Here is an 8,313-nt window from a genome sequence, read left to right as displayed (position 1 = left end):
ATTTATTTATTTAGAAATCAGTATTAAAGTACTAATGTGGTTAATGGGGCTTAGAGACAGTTATCTATTACTTACTTATTGTCTTATGGTTTTACTCACTGTAAGTAATGCAGTCATTTACATAACGATCTGTAGGTCTATGCAGTCTTTAAAATCAAATCAGCTTTGGAGAACAAGTGTGCAACCATGGCACTGAAGGTTTCTGTTGCTTCCAGAGGATGCAAGGCACTGACCCTGGTTTATTTCACATGCACAGGTGCAGGAGCTGAGATACAAGACAAATAAAACAAATCTGAACAGGACTATTGCCTAAAATGACTGACTGACTGTTTTTTTCCCTACTTATGAAATCTAAGGTTAATTTAGGAGTTTTATATGTAATCTCTTTCGTACATTCTTGTTTATCTTGCTGCAATTTTCACTACAGACTCTATTCTCTAATATCCTTAGAGGTGCCATCATTTAATACATTTTCTAGTTTATCTGATGAAATGCTCTATGATACACAGAACCAAATAACTCAATTAACTCAATACTCTAGTATTCTAGGGTGAAGTAAATGTCAAAAGAAGTCATTTTTTTAACCCATTGATCCTATGCTCACCTGTCTGTTGTCCCACCTGGTCAAGCCCACAGTTCCTTCTCCCTATTAACAACAGAGAGAAATAAACCTTCACAACAGATGTGTCTTTGGCTCCAGGGGGATTAGAGGCAGCCTGGCCAGCCTGGCACTTGTCCTGACTCTTTGTTTTTTCAAAGGGTGGGTAGCCCTGAGATGGATAGAGCTGGTGGAGTGTGATCAGCCTTCACACTCACACCACTGCTCTTGGTGCCTGGCTCTACAACCAGAGAAGGGAACTGAGCCTGGCTGCATCACTGACCTTCTTCGAGGAGTCTGCCTGTTGACTTTTCACCATTTTTTTCCATCGGTGGCCTTCAGCAGTGCCGCTAATCTTGTACCCGTGCCAGACTTTCTCAGGTTTTGCGAGGCTTGTGGTTTATATTCCTTTCTCTGGGGGAAAATCTCTGGGAAATGGTGGCTGCTTTCTCCCCTGTGTGTCAATAAAACAAAAAGGAGAATATTCGGGTTTGCCATTGCCTCCGTAGGTTTGTTGGGTGGAGCTGGGATGTACTTCACATCAGGGAAAATGTTCTTCTTTGTACTTCCAGCTCCCCTCATTGTGATCTCACTGAGGAAAACTAGAAAATATATTAAATCTTTAAATACTTTACAAATAAACATTAAATTATACCTCTATAAACTTGTATTATTCTATGCAACATTCTCTTAATGCAAATAACACATACATAAAAAAGATAGTACAAAGTACATAGTACAAAAAGTGCATATTAATAATAGTGATCATTTTGATATTATTTGAAGTTTAGCAATTGATATCCCACTAAATATATATTAATACACATTCTCTGAAATTAAACCATACAGCATTCTCCTTATCTAGGCTAAACACATAAATAAAACAGAAATATTAAATAATTTGTAAGTATATTTGCCCTCTCAGTGCCCATGGACCACCAGATCTACACCTTTACCTAAGATGGGAAGTAGTTAATAAAATGCCTGACTGAGTCTTGAACCTTTACAGAAAGGTTATTCCAGTGTGGGAGCTTTATTGGAAAAGGCTCTGCTGCCTGTGGTAGATTTTCTTATTCTTGGTATTAGTAAAGAGCCTGCACCTTTTGATCTAAGCAGATGTGGTGGATCGTAATGCACTAGGAGTTCTCTAGGTACTATGTGGCATAACCATTCAGTGCTTTATAGTTCATTAGAAGTATTTTATAATCAACATGAAATTTTACTGGGAGCCAGTATAAAGTAGCTAAGATAGGAGTGATGTGATCAAATTTTCTAGTTCCAGTAAGAACTCTGGCTGCTGCATTTTGAACTAGCTGAAGCTTGTTTAGGCACTTAATGGTGCAGCCAGATAGTAAGCCATTACAGTAGTCCAATCTGGAAGTGGTAAATGCATGGATTAGTTTTTGTGCATCATGTGAGGAGAGCATGTTCCTAATCTTTGACATGTTCCTGAGGTGGAGAAAGGCAGTCCTAGAAATATTATTTACATGAGCTTCGAACGAGAGACTGGGATCCATAATAACTTTAAGATCTTTAACAGAGAAGATGTGATTGGGAGATCATCGAGGTTCACTGAGTAATTAGAGAGCAAGGACCTAGCTGTCTCTGGGCCTAATAAATGCACCTCTGTTTTGTCAGGATAAAGTAAGAGAAAGTACCTCAACATCCAGCGTCTGATATCTTTTATGCATATGTCAATAATGCTCAGATGAAATAGGTCCTGTGGTTTGGCTGAGACATATAGCTGAGTATCATCTGCGTAGCAGTGAAAACTAGAACAGTGTTTACGTATAATGTCACCAAGAGGTAGCATATATAAAGGAAAAAAAACAAAGGCCCTACATCATTGTGGGACACCATAACTAACATTGTTATATGCTGAGAAGTCTCCATTTATGTTAACAAAATGGTACTGACTGACTAGATAATATTTAAATAAGGAAAGGGCTATTCCCCTAATCCCAACAACATTTTTGAGTCTATGTAGTAAAATGATGTGATCTATAGTGTCAAATAATATAAGAAAAGAGACATAACCCTGGTCAGAAGCCAACAACAGGTTATTAACTACTTTAATTAGTGCTGTCTCCGTACTATGATTAGGCCTAAACCCTGACTGAAAGACTTAGTTTATCTGATTCAGATTCAGATATGACCTTAGTTACTGAGCTACAACTTTTTCTAGGATCTTGGAAATAAATTAATGGTTTGAGATTGGCTTGTAGTTTGACAGCTCACATGGGTCAAGGTTAGATTCTTTTGATAAGTGGTCTAATTACTGATAATTTCAATGGTTTAGGAACATAGCCAATGTTCAAGGAGGAGTTTATTAAATTTAGTAAAGGTTCAGTTACTTCAGGTAGGATTTCCTTAAGGAAGTGTGAGGGCAGTGACTCTAGTAAGCAATTGGAGGATTTTGAGCACGAGATCAGAGATGTAAGTTCTGGGTCTTGGATCGGTGTAAAGGATTCTAGAGTCATTTTGGCTTGGTTGTTTTGATCTCTAAGTAGCTGCTGGATGTCATGTTAATACTATTAATGTTATCTCTCATGTGCTTACTTTTCTCATTAAAGAAATTCATTAACTCATTACTACTCTGTGATGTTGTAATCTGAGTATTGGTGTGACTTTTATTTCTAAGTAGATGTGCAATTGTACTAAAAAGAAATATAGGATTATTTTGGTTATTTTCTATTAGGGTCGAGAGATAAGCTGTTGGAGTGTTAATAAGTGCTTTTCTATACTTCAGAAAGCTCTCCTTCCATGCAAGCTGGAAGACTACAAGCTTAGTGTGGCACCATTTATGTTCTATTTTTTGAGCGTTATACAAATTTTTGTCCATAATTCTTTTTATTCTTAAGTGGAGCAACAGTAAAACTGGCCTAAGATCAGTGAAACAAGGATGAACTTGTTCTTTTGACATGCATCTGGGATGTGGTACATTAATTTGTCCACTAGAGGGGGGATGTATTACTGTAGATGTTATAATGGGCCAGTGTATCAATGAATGTTATCAACTTGAGTACAAAAGAGTGACACCCAGTCATGACCTGAACTTGTCATGTGATGGTAAACCCAATAAAAGGGGGCTTATTTATTAATTTATTTATTAATTCTCATGCTCTGTGTTCTGCCTGTCAGACGCTGCAGGGTAGGCCGTGGACCCAGAAGCGATAGAGACGGATGTACTCTGGGTGAACCCAGGCAGTACACCTCACTGGGAGACTCCTGCAAACAACATATCCTACTCTAATATATCACTACATACTACAATATTATATAACATTATAACATGGACTACACACTATAATACATCACACATAATCCCTTCACAAACACACATGCACACCAAAGACAATCCTTGTCCAAACACACACACGCACACACACGTGTGCTTGCACACAAACACACACTGTAATGCATTGTTCTTTACATATTTTCTGGAGGACAGAAAGAGCAGCAGTAAATGCTTTGTCAATATTTTATCATCATAAAATCCATATTTTACAGCATAATATAAAACACATAAGTATTGTACTTATACAAATACTGCACACATGCCTACTCAGTTATATGTACAGCAGATATTGCTTGTAGTGTGTGTGTGTGTGTGTGTGTGTGTGTGTGTGTGTGTGTGTGTGTGAATATGTAAAGTATATATAAATACATTAAATACACTAATACCAATAATACATTATTAATAATATTAACATTACTAGCATTACAACAGTGCTAACATTATTGGAATAAAAAGTGATGTGTAAATTTTTCATCTTTCTGTGTTTTGGTGAGTGACTGTACAACTTTCTTACAGGAAGTTGGTAGATCTGGATGGTTTCTCCATCTTGGTCATAGGCAAATGTTCCAAGAGGTTTTCCTTCTTCGTTTTCATGTGTCAGTCCAAGGGAAGTGCAGGAGTGTATAAGAATGTGAACACAATACACCCTGGAACCCCTTAAACAGGAGCAGCTCTATCACGAGATGACATTATTAATTAAAACTATTAATTAAAACTATTATTGTGCTTTCATTGGCTACATGTATTTAACATTGGTTAAAATACACTATTTTAAAAACCCACACAGCATAATGCATAAAATTAGATGCACATGCATAACAAAATCATTACAGCAGCCTCAGGCAACATTGGTGTTGTGTGTGTGTGTGGGTATGTGTGTGTTTTTCATGACTCACATGAACGGTGAAGTCCTTTGGAGTGCTGTTTATGTGTCCAGTGGGTGACACGTTACGAGGGATGTGTTCCAAGGTAACGTGGGTAATCTAGACGGGGTAGGACAGAGCAATAACAGGAAACTTTGGGAACCACAGACCGCCCGGCAGTTAACAGGGTAGACCTCAGGCTGGAGAGAGAGAGAGAGAGAGAGAGAGAGAGAGAGAGAGAGAGAGAGAGAGAGAGAGAGAGAGAGAGAGAGAGAGAGAAGAATTTTGAAACAGTAGGTTTATTACCAGTATTAACAGTATGTGTTCTAGGATATAGGAGGCATCCAATAAACGTGTGTGGTTTCGGTCCTGCAGTGACTCTTCAGCCAGTGAGAGTACTCACATCCAGAGGGGCTCAGACAGATGTGTGAAGGTGCGTGGGATCAATCAGTGTGCAACAGTTGTGCAGTGAGTAAGAGATACCAGTCCCATGCTCCTGTAAAAAATAACACACCTGTCACTAAAGCCCCTGTCAGTTACACACGTCACTAACATGCCAGTCATCAAAATATCTGTTACCAGTACACCTGCTGTCATTTCCTAACTGCTACCAGCAGACCTGTCAGCTTACACTGCATCAGTACATGTACGTTTCTGTCATTGTGTCTTTTGTGTGTTGAGTGCAAATTTCTTTCTCCACACGGGAGCTCGGACATGAGATGATTTGAGATGTAGTGACTCAGGAATGCAGACTCACTAAAACCCAGCAAGAGGAGGAAAAGGAGGAGAAGGAGAGCCTTCCTCACACCTGCACTGCGTCTGTGGAGAGACAGAGAGAGAACATGGCTATGCAGAGTGCAGAGTTGCATACACAAACATGCTCATATACACTCACGTACAGACACGCACATATACACGTTCACATGCACACACACGCATGTCCACACACAAATGTACCTGCTGAACAGAAAAACATCAAGCAGAGAGATTCCAGAGGTCAGACTGTACCATGCTGTTCCCATCAACAAGTAGAGCACTGCAAAGGCACGAGCTAAACAAACAAACAAACAAACAATACATCATTCAAACAGGTGATAATGATGATGATAAGGTCTGTTTAATATGGTGAGGAGTGAGCGCTTTTCAGAACCCAAACTCTGCCTCAGCTGAAGCCTGAACAGAACCTGAGAGAAGTTAGATTCTCTGTCTAACTGTCTCTTTCTCTCTCTCTCTCTCTCTCACACACACACACACACACACACACACACACACACACACACACACACACACACACACTCACTGGACTGTGTGCTCTGTGGGTAGTCACCATCCTCTGATGAGGATTTTCCTGAGGAGAAGTTTGCTGGCTCTGTGACAAGGTGGGGAGGAGATGATGCCTTTAGCTGTTCCAAAGCTGCCTGGAGGCTGGATCTCAGATGGAAAATCTGATGCTGGTGCTGAGAGTTGATACTGGGGGGACAAAATGCAAAAAGTCCTAAACATTCACGCAATAAGTGGTTTAATGAGTGAGCTGAGATAAAGGAAGAGAAAAGGCCCTCTTACTTCTTCACTTTAACTCGCAGTGCCTGCATATTTCTTTGAAGTGTCTGCACACACAAAAACACAAATACACACACAGTCATTTCAGAGAATTATAGCTGATATTGGTGCTGTCACACCCTTATTTGCATTTTTTTACATTTTTAGTTCAAGTGCCAATTCATTACAGTAATTTACAAGTACTGAAAGTGATTCTCTGGCTGGTATTGTCATCTAAGTGATACATTATTTTTTATTTCAGGATATCTTGCTTTACTCATTTGTTTTGTATTCTGTATTCTGCTGGATGATACTGTAGAGTGATTTTATTATATTGTATACCTGACAGTCCACACCATTCATTTGAAAAATAATCCTTTGTGCTCCACTGAATTATTATGACTCTCTCCCTCTCTGACTCTCATATTCTTTCTCTCACTCTTTTCCTCTCTCTCTCTGTCTCTCTCTCTCTCATTTTCTCACCAGCATGGCCTCCATGTTTCTCGCTCTGTCCTCAGACCATTTCATCATCTCATCCCTGATAGCTGACAACTTCACACTGAGCACATAATTCTGCAGGCAGCACCAGAGAGAGAGAGAGAGAGAGAGAGAGAGAGAGAGAGAGAGAGAGAGAAAGCAAGAGAGAGAAGAATGTTGAAATAGTGGATTTATTACCTGTGAGTAGTATAAAACAGTATTTGTTCTAGGACATAGGAGGCATCCAATAAACGTGTGTGGTGTCAGTCCTGCAGTGACTCTTCAACCAATGAGAGTACTCACATCCAGAGGGGCTTGGACAGGTGTGTTGAGCTGCGTGGGATCAACTGTGGTCTTTAATTCAATGTCTAACATTTGAGTACTGACAAAGGGGTAGCAGTACCATGCTCCTGTAAAAAATAACACACCTGTCACTAAAGCCCCTGTCAGCTACACACGTCACTAACGCTGTAGTCATCAAATCATCTGTTACGAATACACCTGCCGTCGTTTACTAACTGTTCCAGCACACCTGTCAGCTTACACTGCATCGGTACATGTGTGTTTCTGTCATTGTGCTTTTTGTGTGTTGCATGTATATTTTTTTCCCCACACAGGAGCTCGGACATGAGATGATTTGAGATGTAGTGACTCAGAAATGCAGACTCACCAAAAAGCAGCAAGAGGAGGAGGAGGAGGAGGAGGATAGCCTTCCTCACACCTGCAGTGTGTCTGTGGAGAGACAGAGGGAGAACATAGCAATGCAGAGTACAGAGTTGTCTATACAAACACAAACATGCAAATACACACTCATGTACACACATATACACATTCACATGCACACACAAACTTACCTGCTGAGCAGAAAAACATTAAGCAGAGAGATTCCAGAGGTCAGACTGTACCATGCTGTTCCCAGCCACCAGTACAGCAATACAAAGGCACGAGCTAAACAAACAAACAATACATCATTAAAACAAGTGATAATGATGCTTTTTCCACAATAACCACAAAATACAGCAGAAGGTAAACGTTTCATGAAAACATGGGACAAGCTGATGCTACTGCAGTACTAATTTACTACTGCTTTAGCATTGTTTTAGTATAACTATAGCATAGTTTTAGAATAGCTTTAGTATAGTGTTAGTGCCGCTTTAACACTGCTTTAGTAACAGTTCAATGAAGTACAATGAAGCAAATTCAATCTGACTAGGGGAGTTGGAGATGGAATTTAAGTATCTGGTGCACAAGAGGTATATGATGAGTATTAGGTATATGGTGAGTATTAAGTAAATTAATTGATGTATTGACAATCTGTTTAAAAAGCTTATTACAGTAATACTAATTTAGTACATACATGGCTATAATACATACAGACTTCCATGAATGTGTGTGTGTGTGTGTGTGTGTGTGTGTGTGTGTGTGTGTGTGTGTGTGTGTGTGTAAGAAGAAACACTGATTATAGCTTCTCATAAACTGGTTATAAACAGTTGAATATGACATCAGCACTGACCTGTAAATTCGGCCTCTGTGATGAG

Source organism: Electrophorus electricus, chromosome 1 (assembly GCF_041902795.1).
Source record: "Electrophorus electricus isolate QZ-2024a chromosome 1, ASM4190279v1, whole genome shotgun sequence".
NCBI lineage: Eukaryota > Metazoa > Chordata > Actinopteri > Gymnotiformes > Gymnotidae > Electrophorus > Electrophorus electricus.
This window is presented reverse-complemented; position numbering follows the sequence as displayed.